We start from the raw sequence: 19889 nt of genomic DNA, 5'->3' as shown, positions 1-19889 counted from the left end.
CAATGACAAAGCAAGGAACAAGACAAGGATCGAGCACTTACTCGTCGCCGCTCATGAGCTCGAGCAACCTCTGGCCATACTTGAAGCCCGAGAGCCGGCTGCTGGGATCAGCCTCGCGAGGTTCGGAAGCAGGAGGCACGTCTGCAGATCGCCTCGGAGCCGGGGCAGACCCAAGGGGGGTCAGCCCAGACCTGACCTTCTTCGAGATCGGGGGCAAGCTCCCGCCATCCCGCTCGACATCATCCTCGTCGTCGCTCGGCGGCAGGTGGAGAGCGCGGGGCCTGCGCCGGGGGAGAGGCGCTCTCGACTCCCCATCGGTAGCCTCAGAGTCAGGCCCCCCTTCCCGCTCCTCTTCTTCCTCCTCCTCCCTAGAGTCGCCGGTCCTCGGGAGCCACCACGGGCACAGGCCCGTCCCCATTAAAGACGGGCATGGAGTCGACCACCTTCTCCCAATCATCTCAGAGAAACAGGGGCACGGGGGCGCCCTCCAGCCTCGACATGTCCCCTCCGGCCAAAGATTGGAGGACCGCGACCAGATCTTCGTCGGCCAGGACTTCAGGGCTCGAGCGTGGCCTCCACAGCGGAAGCGAATACTTGCGAAGAGGGGCCACCTGATGCTCCAGGAACTCCCTCAAGAGCGACGCGCCAGTCAGCTTCGCCATCACCATGTTCCCAGGCCTCAGATCCGCATCCATCTTCTTCAACACCGGCTTCACGCGGGGGTCCACGAGTTCCGCGCGAGACCAGTCATCGGAGCTCGATGGCTGCTCCATCGGCAGAATCAGCCGAGGATGGATGCGCCCAGCATCCACCATGACCTACTTGCTCCTGAAGCCCTCAATCCTCTTCCTGGGCTTCGAGATGGCGTTGGAGCTGCCGTACGCGACGAAGCTCACGCACGCGGAGAGAGGACCACGAGAGAGCCGAAGGGAGAAGTAGTGGCGCAGCAAGGCCATCGAAGGCTGCACCCCGATGTGAGCCTCGCAATAATATGCGAAGATCGCCAGAAGAAGGACAGAGTTGGGGCGGAGGTGCAGAGCTTGCAGGACGTAATGGTGGAGGACAGAGAAGAAGAACTCAGAGAAAGGAGGTACCAGGCCGGAAGCTATGGCGCTTACGAAGAGCGGGTAGAAGGTGCTCCCTTGGGCCTCAGGAGGGGCGGAGCTGGCCTTGAACACCTGCGCCCCGTCGATGCCTTGCGCGCCACCATCCAGCGCATCCGGGCAAGGCTCGTCTCCGACACATTTGGCGAGTCCAAGGCGGGCAAATACCAAGCTTCGGCCGAGGTCTGGCGAGGCGCCATGACTTGCTAAGGTGCGCGGTCAGAGTAGATCTGAAGATTTCGGAGGCAGGGAGGAAGAGCGCAAGAAAGGGGATCTGGGCAATGACCGGAGGAAGCAAGGGAAGCAAAGCCTAGGCAGATACCGCTCTTTTGATGCACGCGGTTGCTAAGGCACCCACGTCCAATCAACCGCCACATGGCGCCCGAGGCCGTAGGATGTTAGGGCCCGCGGCGCTTCGCACTTGCCCCTTCGCCTCTCTGCTCAGCCAAGTCCGGGCGCGCCTTGGGCCCGGGGGCTACTGTCGGCGTTCTGGGAACGGGGGTCCCCAGACTTGCCTGCCTGCGGCCTGCGGCGTGGCTTTAGGGGCGGCCCAGCATGGCCCATCTTCATCAACACGAGTTCAAGACCCTCGCGAGGGGCCAAGCCTCGCGGGGCGGACGACAGGAGGCTTCCTCAGGCACGGCCTCGTCAGGCTGGCTCGTGAGGAGGTGGAGAGATCAAGGTGGGGTACCTCGCGAGGTGCCCATGACGCAAGCCATGAAGACCAAGGGCGTCGGGCGGGCGCCAACCCACGCAGTGTCCTTCTTTCCTCTTTGGTGCAAAGGGGGCAAGTGCAGGCGAGAGCATCAAGCAAAGGCATCCATTTCGGTGCAACAAGACCAAGACAAGCAGAACGGTAGGATGGAAGTCATCGTGGAGCCCAAGTCGGCGTCACCACCAGAGCCTTTGGCATGCGAGGACCAACTTTAGTCAGGATAAGTGTACTAGATGTTCCCCTTCAAAATGGCCAATTGTTGGCGCCCTTCCCGCTTAATATTTGGGAACAGGCCCAGGGCCTTTGCCTATAAATAGGACTAGCCACCCACAAGGTAGGGGATCGGGAAATCAATCGAACCCTCACCTAGAAACCAGTAGAGAGAGCAACTGAACTCCCTTAGCAGTTCATTGCACCAGCCAAGAACAGACCCTCGCGAGGCTGTTCTTCCTTGTACTGTTCATCATCAGCCCAAGAGGCAATCCACCACACCACACACTGGAGTAGGGTATTACACCACAATGGTGTCCTGAACCAGTATAAACCCTATGTCTCTTGTGTTGTTCCCTTGATTGTTTAGTTCATAGCGAGGCGGTGAGGAGCAGGTAGGTAGAGGGCTAAATCCCCGCGCGCAGCCCAATGTTCGAATCTAGAGGGTCTGCCGGAACCCGAAATCTGACAACACTGACAGGGTCTGGATATATATACCAACGGGTCAAATTTTTGGAAATTCCTACGAAACTCTTTGCTCGCGTTGTCCAGCCCTGCCGAATCGAGGTCTCTGGATCGTCGCCTCCGTCGCCAGTGACGCCTTGCCGCTGGTCTCCACTGCCGTCAACGGATTCTCCTCTGTTGTTGTCACCGTAGCAAACTCATCGCCAAATTAGGGTATGAGTTTGATCCTTTGTGCTTTCTCACTCCTATTCCATGCACGAAGACAATGCCATGTTTGTTTCCACGTCTGAGATTGTCCTATCCAGCAAAAACTTCCTTTAGATTAGGTTTGATCCAAAATCTTAGGGTTAGGTTTCCACCGAATTCATTTCGGACCGACTGAGTTGTAGAAATCGATCTCACCAATTTGGCCTTGGCCATAGCACTTGTGAGTTTCGGTCTGACCAAATCTTGCAAATCGGTGTGACCAAGTTTAGAACTTTGTGAAACCCTAGCAGTCTTGGAGTCACCGAACTATGTCTCGGTCTGACTGATTTCACCAGCTTAGACTCTGAACATTGCTTCGGCGTCACCGAGTTCAACAAATCGGTAGCTTCAAATGACTTCTGTAGAAATCTAAAAGTAAGTTTTTGGCTCATTTGTTTTGCAAAATCTTTGTACTTTGTAATGCTCATCCACTCTATCTCATCTACATCTACTCACAGGGCTAGCCTTCAACATTTAGCATGTCTGACACCAGTGATAGCCGGAATCAGTCTGAGGAACAGGTTCAAATGAGTGAGGGCAGTTGACTCTCTAAGAGCTATTATATGATCGGAGCATAAGCACTCCCAGCAACCTGCCCAAAGCTGCAACTAGAAAGAGGAAGAAGAAGACTTCAGATTCTTAGGATGAGGACTTCAATGTTGATGAGGAGGTCACTTCCAGGAAGAAAGTGGTCAAGAAAGAATTTGGCACTGCTGCCAACGCTGAGCCAGGGATGAAGCAGAAAGCTCCTGCAAGAAGATGAAGGATAGGGTCAAAAATACAATGGCCAGAGTAATTGGGAGGTCTTCTATGATCAGAAACCCATATGAGGAAGAAGAGCAAGATGCACCTCCTGTAAAATCTCAGAAGCTAATGGGTGATGCAATCAGATCAGGGGCTGCTCCATCAAAGCCCAAGTCTGCCCTCAAGGCTGCTACTCAAGCTCCCAAGAGCTCCACTAGGAATATTCCAGCAGCTGAGAAAAACAAGGCCCCAGTGCCTGATGTGGAAGAAGAAGAAAAAGGGAAAGTTCTTAGAAAGTTGAAGCCCAAGATTCCTTACAATGATGACACCCATCTAGTGGCTGAAAACATGAAGCTTAGAAAGGATGCAAGTCTTAGTCTATGGAGGAAAAGTGACTCATACGCCATAAGAAGAAGGACCACTGTTGATTACAGGTTCCACACAAAGGAACAACAAGACTTCTATGAGTCTGTGCTTCTTGACAAGAAGCCAATAGTAAGTGACATGAGATGGGTCGATTGGAAATTCATTGACAGCAATGAAGATCATTTCCCAGGAGTCCATGAGAGTTTCAGATAAAAATGAGTAGATGCACTTGTAGATCAGAAGTTGACAAAATAGAATGATGAGTTGATCATGCAGTTTTACTCCACAACACACTTTTACCCTGATGGTAAAATTGTTTGGATGACAGAGGGTACCAGGTATCAATCTTCAGAGGCTGAGTGGGCAAAGCTGATAAATGCCCCAGAAGAGCATGAGGATGACACTGATGTATATGTTAAGCCAAGAAAGGGACATGACTCAATGGCTCACATGTACAAGGAAATTCCAGATGCTGCTTTTGGACACCCACAAGTTTGGGTTAGTTTATTATCAGCTGTTAGGTTTGCCAACTATCAACACAATTCTTAGACACACTTTGCTGCCAAAGTCTGGAGATGACAGAATGATTAGAGGGCACTCAATAAATTTCCTGCATATGTTTGATCTGCCTGAAAAGTTCAAAGTGATGGCATTGATGTTTGAGACAATCAAGAGGACAATGTGGTTATGCTCCACAAATTCAGGTGCCCATCAACTACAAGATGGCAAGGACATGTATCTCTTGGACAAGGAACATCTTCCCCTACTGCCAGAGTTTGAAGACAATGTGTAGGCTTAGGAGAAGAAGGAAAAAGCTAGAGCAGAGAAGGCAGCCAAGCCACCAAGTGCTGAAGAAGCCGCACTGATTTTCTTGAAATGCAAGCAAGATCAACTTGGCTATCTAATTCAAGCAACTTTGAGGATTGAGAAAGGGTTGGCAACCCTGACTCAGAATCAAGAAAGTGTAGAGAAGATCACCGAGACTAATTTTTATGATCTAGGCTTGAAGGTCACATAGATCCAAACTATAGTTGAGCAACTCCAGAATGAAGCTGAAGAGAGAAGTGGGAGAGCTACCACTGAAGCCTTTCAGAGAGTGCCAAGGGCAGAAAGGTCTGCAACTGTGCCAACCAGTGATAAAAGGGCTACTACATCAGCACCAATAGCTACAACGTCTGTTGCTCCTCAAGTTGCAACTCCACCAGCTCCCCAGACATTTTCGGATGCATTCGTTGCAGGACTCCACTCCACGCCACCTTCGCACTCTGGAGCTCCCGGAGATCATGCTTAGAGAGTTGCATAGCACTATGCATTTTCAAGCTTCTTGGTAATATGTTGCCAAAGGGGGAGAAAGTGTATAGATCATAGGCTTCGAGAGAGAGAGATAGAGTGTGTGTGTTTGCTTCTTTTTGCTCTCTTGCTACTCTATTTGCTTTGCTTGTTTGGATGATACAATGTTTTATGCTTGTGTGTGTGATACTTCTATTATCATCTGTTTGATCATATCATACTTAAATGCTTGTGCTTAATGATGATATTCTATCTCTAATGTATGATCATTCATATATTGTTTTGGTGATGAGTGCATATGTCATATTTTATCATTTTGAGCGCTCCACGAAGATGTATGTGACATGGAAGAGTGACCCATAATCCTAATTGATTGTGCATTTACATTCAAAAGAAAATTTCAAACTTAGGGGGAGCTCTTGCTTATCACATACTTCTCAAAGCAACAATCTACTTTAGTTATATTATCATATGTCGAAGCTTTGATCTATATGTTATCATCAGTAACCTAAAAGGGGGAGACTGGGAGTGCAACTAATCCCCAGTAGGTTTTGGTAATTCATAACAACATATAGCTCAATGAACTAATATTCTTTCCAGGTCAATCTTTCAAAAAGTTCAATGGTTGCTATGGCATGGACTAGACATGTGGACCCCTTAAAATGCTAAGGACACATATTGGCAAAAGCTCAAGACTCTACATTTTCATTTTAGTGATCCAAGATCACATTGAGTCCATAGGAAAGCCAATACTATTAAAAGGGGATGAGGTGTTGCTTAATGGCTTATTTGCTCAAAATGCTTAGTGATATGCTCTAAAAGCCATCAAACACTTTCTCATTTCCGCATTTGTACTAAACCTAAATGTAACAGCCTGGATTTTGGGTCTTTTCTTTTTCCTTTGATATATTTGGTTTTTGCTCTGTTTTTCTTTTTAGAGTGGTTCTGTGGCCTTGCCATCTGGGAAATCATCCTCATTCCCCCTCCCAAGTGGCCAATCATTCTCAAAACTTTGCCAAGATCATGTCACTTCACTCCTTGACCAAACCCTAAAATTCATTTCTAGGGAAAATTCCTTTTTCATTAAAGGAATAACCCTATCTGCCCTAGGTTGTGAAGCAACCTATATTTATGTCCATCCAAAAATTCCCAAATAATTCACATAATTCCTTTGGGTCATATAAAGCTCAAATATGCCCAAACATTACCTTGGCCCGTTCAAAAATAATTCCCCAATATTCCTTCTTCTATTCTGTCCTGAATGGCACTTTGTGAAGGAAGTGTCATTTATAATTTTTCCTAGTGGCTCCCGACCTTTTTGGGCATGTTTATATGTCCAAATTATTGCCCCATGCACAAGTTCAAATTTATTTGCCTAGCCAATCTTCCTCAGTGAATTTTCAAAGTTTCTGTCAAACAGAAGGCCTTGTGAAGGATGTACTAGCTAGGAGTATCAAAATGAGTTGAACTTTTGCACACTCCTTAATGTGGTCAAATTAAATCCCTCCACAAATTTTAAGTCCCATCCAATCATCTATGTGAGAACAGGAGCAAATCTTTGATTCTGGCAATATATTTAGGTTGTGAAGCAAGTGCATTTTATATTGCTTCAAAATTCCTGAAAAATTACCAAATCATTCTTATACCCACAAAACATCTCTCCACCCAATTTGGCATCAGTTAAATGAGCCATTTGCTCACCAAAATTATTCCAAGATTCTAGACAGAAATGATGTTTGTGAAGCAAGTGCCATTTTGGCTTGTCCATTTGGCATGAGCTTTTTACAGCATTTTCATATGTCCAAATAATCAAGTTTTGCCCAATCTTAGCCCTAGTTGATACTCTATGTGAGAGCATCATCATGATCTTCATTTCTGGACCAAAAAATGCAGTTGTAAAGCAACTATATTAAACCTTGGTCCTAACCTTCTCAAAGTTACCAGGATGAAAGTCCTTCTTTACCTCAACCTTGCAAACAACTCCATTGCTCCCAAAACCCTTCCCGTTGATCACCAGTGCTCACCCAAGTTTACTACAGTAAACTTTAGAGGGTGATTCCCATTTAACCATAGCAGTTTTACCAAACTACCCCCGTAGTTGAAACCACCCTTCGAAGGACTTACCACTAGACAACATTTGCCAGCCATTTGACCCTTCATGATACTAGTGCACGCAGTGACCACGACAATGGCGTGCCTGTGCATGCGCTGTGTGTGCAGTGGCCGCGTCCAGTGGCTGTTTGTGCTGGACCCCCTCCTCATCTCATCGTGTTCGCGCTCGTGAGCGTGTCCACCAGCTGGCCCGTGTCGTCGTCGTCCCCCTAGACTCATATCCCTCTCCTGAAGCCTCCACGTCGGCGCTCATAGCCGCTCGCCCACGGGAGCTCTGTGGCCGATAGCACATTAATGGCGCCCGACCTCTTCCTCTGCCCCTCCCTTGGCCGTCTCTTCCCCGTGAGCTCTCCCCTGTGCCCTCCCCGTCGTTTACCCCCGAGCTCGAGCGCGTGAGCATGAGTCCGCGGCGCCGGACACGCATCCACGGTGGTGCCAGCTCGGCCTCCTTGCCAAGCGCCTATATAAGGCCTCCCCCGAGCCCTCTGACCTCTCCATCGACCTCCCCACCCTCCTCTTGTCCTCCCTAGCCAGTTGCCCGAGCCCAGAGTGCCTCCTCGCCGCTAACCATCGCCATGGCCACCGCGAAGCTCGGCTTAAATTCGAGCTCTCCGATCCCCTTCTCCACCCACTGACCTCACCTGAGTCCTCCACGTGCCCCGGCGAGCCTTCTCAATCCCTCCATTCATCGCCGGAACAGCCCACGTCATTGGTCTTCACCTCTCCCGCCGCCCTCTGCCTCCTCCTATCTTCGCTCACCGCCGTTGTTCCGGACCTCCCCGACGGCCGCTCTCCCCGAGGATGGAGGCGGCAGGCAGAGCCGCGCCCGCTGGTGGCCTTACCTTGGCCGGGGAGCTCCTGAGCCGGCCGGGCCCTCGCCGGCAGCGCTCTGCCGTGCCTCGCCTCTGTTCTCGATCGGGAGGAAGAAGAAGACAGGCGGGAGGAGGGCGTTGACCAGGCGCACGGACCCCAAAGCCCCACCTGGCAGTGAGATAAGCTGTCAGGACCCCCCCTCGATGTCACATTGATCTAGCCTGTAACACCTCATATCACTTTGTGGCCTCACGCACGGTATCCCCACGGGTGTCGCCTTACCTTTGCCCGGGACCGTTTGCGCCTTTTGGCTCACGTATATGATAGTGTTGCTAGCATCCATATGATAAGGAGCCCGGGCTGACATGACTAGTCGTAAACCCAAAGTGGCACAGACTTACAGGGACAGGCATCCATGACCCAGCTTCGAACGTGTCGGTCAACAGCAAGTGGGTCCGGGCTGTAGCACTGGGCTAGCAGGACTCCGATAAACCAGGCTGTAGCGGGCTAACAGGACTCCGGTACTCAATGCGTGACATTTCCCCAAAGGGACAGACACAGGAACGAAGAAGGACACATGCCGGCCATCCTAAGTGTTCCAGAGCAGTAGCAAGCTACCATGGCTCAGCGGTAACACTAGGAGACATTTCCCGGTAAGAGAGGCTACTAAAGATAACCAACTAGATAGTCAGATCCCACACATACCAGACATTTCAATCATACACACAATATGCTCGATATGTGCAAATACAACAAGGCATCACAACATGACTCTACGACACAAGTACTTTATTTAAGGCTCAGAGAGCCATACATAGCATACACAAAGGTACGGGTCTCACGACCCAGCATTCAAGTCATACAGTCATACAAACCAGCAGCGGAAGTAACTTGTCTGAGTACAGACAACTAGAAAGGTAAAAGAGGCTTGGAAAGCCTAGCTATACTACGTGGTCCTTCACAAGCTCAGGATCACCACCTGGGCCTTTAGCCTACTCATTGATGTCAACGTCTACGTAGAACCCATCAGAAGGGGTTGCAGCGTCTTCTGTAAAATGTAAATTATAGCAACATGAGTACAAAGGTACTCAGCAAGACTTACATCAGATCCTACATACATGCATATTATCAAGAAGGGTTGGTGGAGTTATTGCAGCAAGCCAGCTTTGACTCTTGGCTAGGCTAACCTACGAGACTCCAACTTGAAATGGTTTTGCGCACACGAGTCCACTACTCTCCACTTCAATACACTACCGAGGATCCACCTCCGTCTTCCTACGGAAGAGCCATCCTCGGCACTCACACTTATCTTGAGGCTTTTAGTAGTTTCCATTTACTTGTCTATGAACTGTATAGGCAACCAAGTAGTCCTTTACCGCGGACGCGGCTATTCGAATAGATCATGATAACCCTGCAGGGGTGTACTTCTTCATACATGTTTCCACCACTTAGCGTCTGCACACGACATGTGCTCGGCAGACTTCAAGCGAAAGCCGACGTGGGTGTAGACCACGACCTACCTAAACACCTAAGCCTCTAGTCCAGGTTTATCGCCTATCCAGGTTCCATCCGCAGGGAGTCCGGCCGAGGTTTCCCATACGGCCCCGAACGATGTGAACAGGGTTCCCGAAATACCTAACGGGTATTCGGTACACCCGGCCACGTACCTACCGCATCACAGCCCACCCCTACGGTCAGCGCTGTCCGCGGCCTCCAGTAGGCTACAAACACCAGAAACTACTTGCAACTCCTGGACAGAGAGCTAGGGTGAATAAGAAGTCGAGCGGGGTCATATTTCAGGGCCCAATGCATGGTAGTAGCTGTATCTTAAATCACACATACAGATCTCAGTGCTTAAGGTCGGCTTCAATGAAACAACCCACCATGTACTCCTACATGGCCTCTCATCGATACCTTTACCAAATCGTGTTCACCACACCACTCTCATTACCGACATAATCATTTCACTCTAGCCCATCACCCAGATGAACCAGACCTGACACGACTCTAAGCATAGCAGGCATAGCAAGGTAGGAACAACACATACATATGGCTCAATCAACTCCTACACATGCTAGTGGGTTTCATCTAGTTACTGTGGCAATGACAGGTCATGCAGAGGAAATGGGTTCAACTACCGTAGCATACAGCAGTTTGAAACGTGTTGTCTTAATGCAGTAAAAGAGAGCAGGAGCGAGAACATGGGATTGTATCGATATGATCAAATGGTTGGTTGCTTGCCTGATGGTTCGATGCACTGATACGGTTCTTCGTTAGGGTAATCACGGTACTCCTCGGAGGCAGATCCTGCCGCAAAGAACACCGATACACAACCATCACCAAACAATGTGCAACAATATGATGCATGCATGAAACATAGCAATATGAGTGTGTTGGGCTAATGCAACTAAGACCAGAAGGGTTTGCACCAATTTGAATCAAAGATTCAAATTTCAAACTCAAACATGGCCTTTTAAAGTGCTTTTCCTTGTTCTGCATTAAACATCAAGTTAACTTGTTTAATCATGCATGAAAATAGTACAGATGGATAGATTGGATTTTTCTGATCATTTTTCATATATAATTTGTCTGATTTGGAGTTACAGAATAAAAGTTATGAATTTTTGAAGTTTAAATTATATTCTGGAATTTCCTATATTAGAATAATTCCAGAAAATCAATTATTGCGTCAGCCTGACGTCAGTGTGACGTCAGCAGGTCAACGGAACAGGTCCAGGTCAAACCTGACAGTGGGTCCCGCGTGTCAGGGTGATTAATTAATTAAAGTTTAATTAAAACTAAACCTGTTTAATTAACAGGGCTGGGCCCCACCTGTCATTGACTCAGGGGAGTCAACCAGGGCCCACCCGTGGTCAAACCCGGGTCGGCTGCACCGGCGTTTAGCCGCCGGCGAGCCCGACGCGGCGGCGGAAGTGATTTTTGCCGTTCCGGCAACCAAACGAGCCGCGGAGGGCACCGGAGCGGAGCTGAGGTCGAGCCGCAGCTCTTGGTGGAGTCCGTTGGGGTCGGGGTGGCCGGAGTTGGCGCCGGCGACGACTTTGGCGGCCACCGGAGTTCGGCCAAAGTCGAACTTGTCGCTAGGGGGATCGGTGAGGTGCGGGGAGTGCACGGTTGGGTCCAACGCAGCGTGGTGAGTGCGTTGGACACCGCGGGTTGGCCGGAGGATGGCCGGGAGCACGTCGGCGACGAGATCCGCGGCGGTGCGTGCGGGTGATCTTCGTGCGGTGGCTACACGGCTCGGGAATGAGAGAGAGAGGGTCGGAGAGATAGCTGGGCTCACAGCGCTCCCGTAGAGGCCACCGGCGGGGTCGGGGACGAGCTGAGGCGGCGACGGCGTTGAAGGGGATCTCCGGCGACGGCGAGCTCGGGCGAGGTCGGTGCGGTGGTCTCGGGCCGCACGAGCACACGGGGCTCGGCTAGCTCGATGAAGTGGACGGCGGCGGAGCTCCTGGACACGGCGGCACGGCGTGGGGTTGACGGAGGGCGTGGCTACGGCGAGGGGGTGGCGGCGATGGCGTCGGCCATGGCGTGGGAGAGCGAAGGGGAGGAGCTGGAGGGGAGAGGGGGTGTCTGGGAGGTTCGGGGGAGAGAGGGAAGCCGATTCACGGCGTTAGCCGAGCGAGGGAGGCGGCGAGGCGGCGAGCAGGTGCGTGGCACCCATGCGGTGCTCGCCGTCGAGCACCTGCCTGCCTGCCTGGCCGGCAAGCAGCTCGCTGGCGCGGTGCTGGGCTGGGCCGGCAGGTGGGCCGGTGCTGGGCGACAGGTAAGCCTTTTCCCATTTTTTTCTGTTTTCTGTTTTTATTAATACTTCTGCCACTTTGTTGAATTAAATAAAATACTTAGGCTACTCCTAAAATCACCAAACTACTCCTGGTCCATAGTTGGATTATTTCCAACATGAAACATTTTAGTTTGGAGTTATTTGAGCATTTAAATATTTTATATAATTTTAAATGCCCAAATTCAAATACTTATGATTTAATTCAAAAACCCTAGGATGGCCTAGGAAAATGTGCACCACTTCTGGCAGAGGTTCTGAACCAAGACAAAAATGATGGGCATTTTAGAAGGGCATTTCAGGTTCATTGAAAAAGTTTTTAGTAAACCCTAGTTGGTTTCAGAGGGGACTTGGGGGTTCTGTCATCCCCATTTCAGGTTTCTGATGAAAGAGTAAACATGATGCAACACTCTAATGCATGACTAGCTAGGGTGTGACAACTCACCCCCACTCAAAAGAATCTCGTCCCGAGATTTGGGTTCCTCCGGGAAGAAGGCGGGATACTCGAGTCGAAGACGATCCTCCCTTTCCCAAGTTGCTTCATCCTCAGAATGGTGCGACCATTGAACTTTGAGAAACTTGATATTATGACGTCGAGTGGTACGCTCGGCCCGATCGAGGATACGAATGGGGTACTCCCGATATGTAAGATTATCTTGGAGATCAAGCGTTTCGTGGTCCACTCCACGGATAGGATCCGAGAAGCAACGCCTGAGTTGAGAAACGTGGAAGACATCGTGGACTCTGGAGAGGTGCGGAGGTAGTTCCAACTGGTAGGCAACTTCTCCTCGTTTGGCGAGAATGCGAAAAGGTCCAATGTAACGAGGAGCCAATTTGCCTTTAATACCGAAACGATGGGTTCCCTTCAGAGGGGTGACCCGAAGATAAGCCTTCTCGTCAACCTCGAAAGTCATAGCCTTATGTTTTCGGTCATATTGACTCTTTTGACGAGATTGGGCTGTTTTCAACTTTTCACGAACGATGCGAACTTGTTCTTCTGCTTCCTGAATCATATCCGGGCCAAAGAATTGTCTTTCCCCGGTCTCTGACCAGTTAAGGGGTGTTCGACACCGTCGTCCATAGAGAACTTCAAAAGGGGCTTTACCCAAGCTAGATTGATAGCTGTTGTTGTAAGCGAATTCGGCAAATGGAAGGCACTTCTCCCAATCCATTCCGAATGAGATAACAGAGGCTCGAAGCATGTCTTCTAGAATCTGGTTGACGCGTTCCACTTGACCACTCGACTGAGGGTGGAAAGCGGTGCTAAAGGAGAGACGGGTTCCCATAGCATTTTGGAAACTTTCCCAAAATCGAGAGGTGAAAAGACTTCCTCGATCCGAATTAATTTCCAAAGGAACACCATGGAGAGACACTATCCGGGAGATGTATAAGTCCGCCAATTGACTAGCGGTTATACTCTCACGAACAGGTAGGAAATGGGCTACTTTGGAAAGACGATCGACAACGACGAAGATAGCATTATTCCCTCTCTTGGTCCTGGGAAACCCGGTAATGAAATCCATACCAATTTTATCCCATTTCCATTCAGGAATAGCTAAGGGTTGAAGGGTGCCAGCAGGCCGTTGATGCTCTGCTTTTACACGACGACAGACATCGCAATTAGCAATATATTGAGCAATTTCTCTCTTCATCCTAGTCCACCAGAACCTCTGGCGTAGGTCCTGATACATCTTGGTACTACCGGGATGAATGGTGAGAGGAGATTCATGAGCCTCCTTAAGGATCAACTGCCGTAGATGCTGGTTCTTGGGAACCACTAAACGGTTCTCAAATATACAACACCATGATCATTTGTGGAGAAACAACTAGCACCTCCGCTAGCAATGTTCTCCTTGATTTTAGATATTCCCTTATCTCGCTTCTGGGCAGCGATGATTTGATCCGTAAGAGTAGGTTTCGCCACCAAGGTGGAAAGAAATCCTTGAGGAACAATGTGAAGGTTAAGCTTCCGAAATTCCTCATGGAGAAGCGGTTGACTTTGTTGTAACATCAGGTTGTTACAATAAGATTTACGACTTAGCGCATCAGCCATGACGTTGGCTTTCCCTGGGGTATAAGTTATTCCTAAGTCGAAATCTGTGATCAACTCGACCCAACGTCTTTGCCTGAGATTCAAATCCGGTTGGGTGAAGATGTACTTCAGACTTTGGTGATCAGTGAATATTTCGCAACGATTACCGAGGAGGTAATGTCGCCAGGTTTTAAGTGCATAGACTACAGCTGCAAGCTCTAAATCATGAGTAGGATAATTCTCCTCATGTGGGTGCAATTGCCGTGAAGCGTAAGCAATTACGTGTCGATCTTGCATGAGAATACAACCTAGTCCTTGTCGCGAGGCGTCGCAGTAGATAACAAAGTCCTTGGAGAAGTCTGGCGGTACCAGTACGGGAGCAGAAGTCAGGCGTCTTTTCAGTTCCTGAAAGCTGTGCTCACATTGTGGAGTCCATTCGAACTTTTTATCTTTCTTGAGGAGTTCGGTTAGAGGTTTAGCAACTTTGGAGAAGTTCTCGACAAAGCGACGACAATAGCTCGCTAAGCCCAGAAAACTCCGAACTTGCTTGACCGATTCAGGTGGAGTCCAATTAAGGACGGCTTGAACTCGCTCAGGGTTAACAGCAATACCTTTACCAGATATTACATGACCCAGATAGGTCACTTCTGACAACCAGAATTCACATTTAGAAAATTTGGCATAAAGGCGATGCTCTCGAAGTTTCTTCAACACTAGCCTTAGATGTTCGGCATGTTCTTCCTCGTTCTTGGAGTAGATGAGTATATCATCGAGGTAAACCACGACGAATTTATCCAAATACTCCATGAAGATTGAGTTCATTAACCGAGAAAAGGTGGCTGGAGCGTTGGTTAAACCGAAGGACATGACGGTGTACTCGTATTGGCCATAACGAGTAACAAAGGCCGTTTTAGGAATGTCCCCGTTTCTGATTTTGATTTGATGGTAGCCCAACCTCAAATCCATCTTGGAGAAGACTGAGGATCCAGCGAGCTGATCATACAGGTCGTTGATCCTGGGGAGCGGATATTTGTTCTTGATTGTGACCAAATTGACAGGTCGGTAATCTACAACCATCCGGTCCGTACCATCCTTCTTCTTGACGAAGAGGACGGGGCAAGCCCACGGAGATGAACTAGGTCGGATGAAACCCTTTTTCAAGGACTCATCGAGTTGTTTCTTAAGCTCGGCTAGTTCTAGTGGTGCCATCTTATAGGGTCTTCTAGCAATCGGAACGGTTCCTGGAATAAGGTCTATTACGAACTCAACATCCCTGTCAGGTGGAACACCTGGCAATTCCTCTGGGAAGACATCCGGGAAGTCACGGACTACCGGAACGTCCTCAAGGTCTGGCAAAGGGCTGGCGTTAAGAGAATATAATTGTCGCTTGGCTAATCGGGTCAAGACATTGACTATCTTGCCCGAAGGGTGAGTGAGTTGAACAGTCCTAGAGAAGCAATCAATTTTGGCATGATGAGCTGACATCCAGTCCATACCCAAAATGATATTAATATCTGAAAATTTGAGAGCTATCAAAGATGCAAGGAAAACAAGTCTGTCGACTTGGATTTCATTTCCATAACTTACCCTGGAGGTCTGCCATCTAGAACCGGGAGTAGAAATTTCCATAGTGGATGGCATGTTACAGAATGCGGTGTTATGCAAACGAGCATAGTTCTCGGATATAAATGAATGAGAGGCTCCTGTATCGAAAAGAACAGATGCCGGGTGGCAATTAACAAGGAGCGTACCGAGAACGACGTTGGGATCTTCTTGAGCTTCTTCGGCAGAGATACAGTTGACATGGCCACGTGAGGCGGTGGCCGGCTTGGCGTGGAACACTTTCCCTGTCGGCTTGCCACGGCCAACAGCTTTAGCAGATTGGTTGGGGTTGGTCTGGGGACACTCACGCATATAGTGACCAGATTCCCCACACTTGAAACAAGTCACGGAACTGGTACGTGGAGGAGCATTGTTGGTTGGACCCCCATAGGGCTTGGCTGGTGCGGACTGTTGAACGGGGCGAGGCGCCTGGAAAGATGGCCTCGGTGTGAACCTGGGTGGCAGGGCGGTGTTGGGCACCCACACGCGGCGCTTCTGAGGACCAGCACCGGATGAGGAACCCATGTCACGGCCATGCTTGCGTGTTGCGTCATAATCAGTCTGACCAGTTTCAGCACTGATGGCCTTGTTAACAAGCTTCTGAAAAGATGTGCACTCATGCAGACGGAGGTCGCGGCGAAGCTCAGGACTAAGCCCCTTACGGAACCTTGCTTGCTTCTTGGCATCAGTAGAAACTTCCTCAGTTGCATATCGTGCGAGGTTACCAAACTCTCTGCTGTAAGCATCCACAGAGAGTCGGCCTTGGGTGAAATTGCAAAATTCCTCACGTTTACGGTCCATGAGACCCTCCGGAATGTGATGTTCACGGAAAGCCTCACTGAATTCAGCCCAAGTAGTGACATGGCCCGCTGGGCGCATAGCTCCATAATTTTCCCACCATAGACTGGCGGGGCCTTCAAGATGATATGCAGCAAAGGTGACCTTGTCAGCCTCAGCTACTAGCGCGGAACGCAGCTTGTGAGAGATACTGCGAAGCCAGTCATCAGCGTCGAGAGGCTCGACGGAGTGGTGGAACGTGGGTGGATGTAATTTGATAAAATCACTGAGTGACACCACGTTAGTCCTCTGATGGTGTGCTGTGTTCTGTTCAATACGCTCCAACAAACGGTTGGTCTCCCGCTTGTTTCTTTCGGCTTCCATCATAACCTCGGCTAGGGAAGGAGGATGAGGCAGATTTGCATTCCTGACTTCGCTGCCTTCGGCCTGCTCTTGAGGAGCAGGGTTAGTGCGCGTGTTGACCATCCTAGGTAAACAAGACAATGATTTAGTCAGAATGATAAAATTCCGACATAGGATACAACATGTAAGGAATAACTCGAAATGCAAGATGATCATCCGTATGACATGGTAGATACAGAGACTGCTTCGTTATTCCATCGTCATACACACCATACAGGGTTTAGTACAAGACCAAACAAAGTACTATTACGGTGAAAAGAGGATTACATCTCATCGGAGGCATTCCAAGCTCCTATACATTATTTTTCTACACCTCCGGAAAGAGTACAAACTAGGTCATATCCCATGAGTCACGCGGAACGATAGACGACACAGCTAGTGCGAACTAGTGATACTACCACTAACTCAGACCGATCCGTAGTAGTCCTCGTAGAAGTCACCTCCATAGCCTGGAAGCTCAACATGATCATCCGGAAACAGACGATCTCGCGGAGCTTGTGGACCATAGGGACTAGGATGAGGTCTTGGACCAACAGACGGTGGCCTGCGGGGACCGCGAGGTGGGGTGATGCCTCCTACATCACGCCAACCCATCACGTCTGGCAGAGCAGATCTCACAGGATAGAGATCGCGCATATCCGAATATCCGGCTTGCACCGCCGGTGCAAACCGAGTCAATGTGGCCCAGTGGTCAGCACGGGTATTGAAGAGCTCTAACCTCAAGGCCCGATTTTCACGGTCCTTATCCTCGAGCATCTCAGCAGTGGTGCGAGTCCGTGAATCCTCCTGGGTGGGGTCAGCATAGATAGCCTGGAGATACCCTTGTGCTCCCGGAAGTGATCCTGGCATATACCGGAAATCAGAGTCCCGAAATAGACCAGATCTGACTCGCATGATGGTCATCATAGAGTAGGCGGCGTCCTGCACAGCCATCTCAATAGTAACCCCGAGTCCATAGGAGCAGTGAAGGGGCTCGGTGGACCCAGGATAAGATGGAAATATCCTGACGGTGCAGAGATACTGGCTTTGATTAAAGTCTCGGAATTGCTCTTCGACCGTGTACTCAGGATACCAACGGTATCCAGCCTCAGTCATTACCCTGACCAACATGGCAGTATGGCCGGGTACATCTAGGCATCGAGTCAGGCGAACCACTTGATTGAGGTCGCGAGTGGCCATCTGAAAGCACAATCATAATGCAAAGGCATTAGAATTTCTAGCAAAATTTCGGCAGCATAACAGCTGTAAATGCTCAAGAAGGATTTTGAGACATTTGACAAAGGATTACATACACACTCAACATCATCATATCAAGTTCTGAGTCCATCCTAGCAACATAATGTGATAGTAGAATTGAACTAGGCTTGTATCCATCAAACTTATAAGGTACTACTGATTAGTAACACGTGATCCTGATAGAGAGAATAGATCCTAATTCCTTAACCCCCGGTGGAAGAATAGACTGACTCAGATCAGAATGTCATAAGATAAAGGAGTAAAAAGAGCCTTACGTTCCAACCCACAAACAATTCCCCTACATATAACTAAAGAATTTCTAGACTCAACATCGACCAGTTTGGCTTGGAGAACCTACAGGCAGTCCGGCTCTGATGCCAACGCTGTCAGGACCCCGACTCGATGTCACATCGATCTAGCCGGTAACACCTCATATCACTTTGCGGCCTCACGCACGGTATCCCCACGGGTGTCGCCTTACCTTTGCCCGGGACCGTTTGCGCCTTTTGGCTCACGTATATGATAGTGTCGCTAGCATCCATATGATAAGGAGCCCGGGCTGACATGACTAGTCGTAAACCCAAAGTGGCACAGACTTACAGGGACAGGCATCCATGACCCAGCTTCGAACGTGTCGGTCATCAGCAAGTGGGTCCGGGCTGTAGCACTGGGCTAGCAGGACTCCGGTAAACCGGGCTGTAGCGGGCTAACAGGACTCCGGTACTCAATGCGTGACATTTCCCCGAAGGGACAGACACCGGAACGAAGAAGGACACATGCCGGCCAGCCTAAGTGTTCCAGAGCAGTAGCAAGCTACCATGGCTCAGCGGTAACACTAGGAGACATTTCCCGGTAAGAGAGGCTACTAAAGATAAACAACTAGATAGTCAGATCCCACACATACCAAGCATTTCAATCATACACACAATATGCTCGATATGTGCAAATACAACAAGGCATCACAACATGACTCTACGACACAAGTACTTTATTTAAGGCTCAGAGAGCCATACATAACATACACAAAGGTACGGGTCTCACGACCCAGCATTCAAGTCATACAGTCATACAAACCAGCAGCGGAAGTAACTTGTCTGAGTACAGACAACTAGAAAGGTAAAAGAGGCTTGGAAAGCCTAGCTATACTACGTGGTCCTTCACAAGCTCAGGATCACCACCTGGGCCTTTAGCCTACTCATTGATGTCAACGTCTACGTAGAACCCATCAGAAGGGGTTGCAGCGTCTTCTGTAAAATGTAAATTATAGCAACATGAGTACAAAGGTACTCAGCAAGACTTACATCAGATCCTACATACATGCATATTATCAAGAAGGGTTGGTGGAGTTATTGCAGCAAGCCAGCTTTGACTCTTGGCTAGGCTAACCTACGAGACTCCAAACTGAAATGGTTTGCGCACACGAGTCCACTAATCACCACTTCAATACACTACCGAGGATCCACCTCCGTCTTCCTACGGAAGAGCCATCCTCGGCACTCACACTTATCTTGAGGCTTTTAGTAGTTTCCATTTACTTGTCTATGAACTGTATAGGCAACCAAGTAGTCCTTTACCGCGGACGCGGCTATTCGAATAGATCATGATAACCCTGCAGGGGTGTACTTCTTCATACATGTTTCCACCACTTAGCGTCTGCACACGACATGTGCTCGGCAGACTTCAAGCGAAAGCCGACGTGGGTGTAGACCACGACCTACCTAAACACCTAAGCCTCTAGTCCAGGTTTATCGCCTATCCAGGTTCCATCCGCAGGGAGTCCGGCCGAGGTTTCCCATACGGCCCCGAACGATGTGAACAGGGTTCCCGAAATACCTAACGGGTATTCGGTACACCCGGCCACGTACCTACCGCATCACAGCCCACCCCTACGGTCAGCGCTGTCCGCGGCCTCCAGTAGGCTACAAACACCAGAAACTACTTGCAACTCCTGGACAG

This window comes from Triticum aestivum, chromosome 4B, assembly GCF_018294505.1.
Source record: "Triticum aestivum cultivar Chinese Spring chromosome 4B, IWGSC CS RefSeq v2.1, whole genome shotgun sequence".
Lineage (NCBI taxonomy): Eukaryota > Viridiplantae > Streptophyta > Magnoliopsida > Poales > Poaceae > Triticum > Triticum aestivum.
This window is presented reverse-complemented; position numbering follows the sequence as displayed.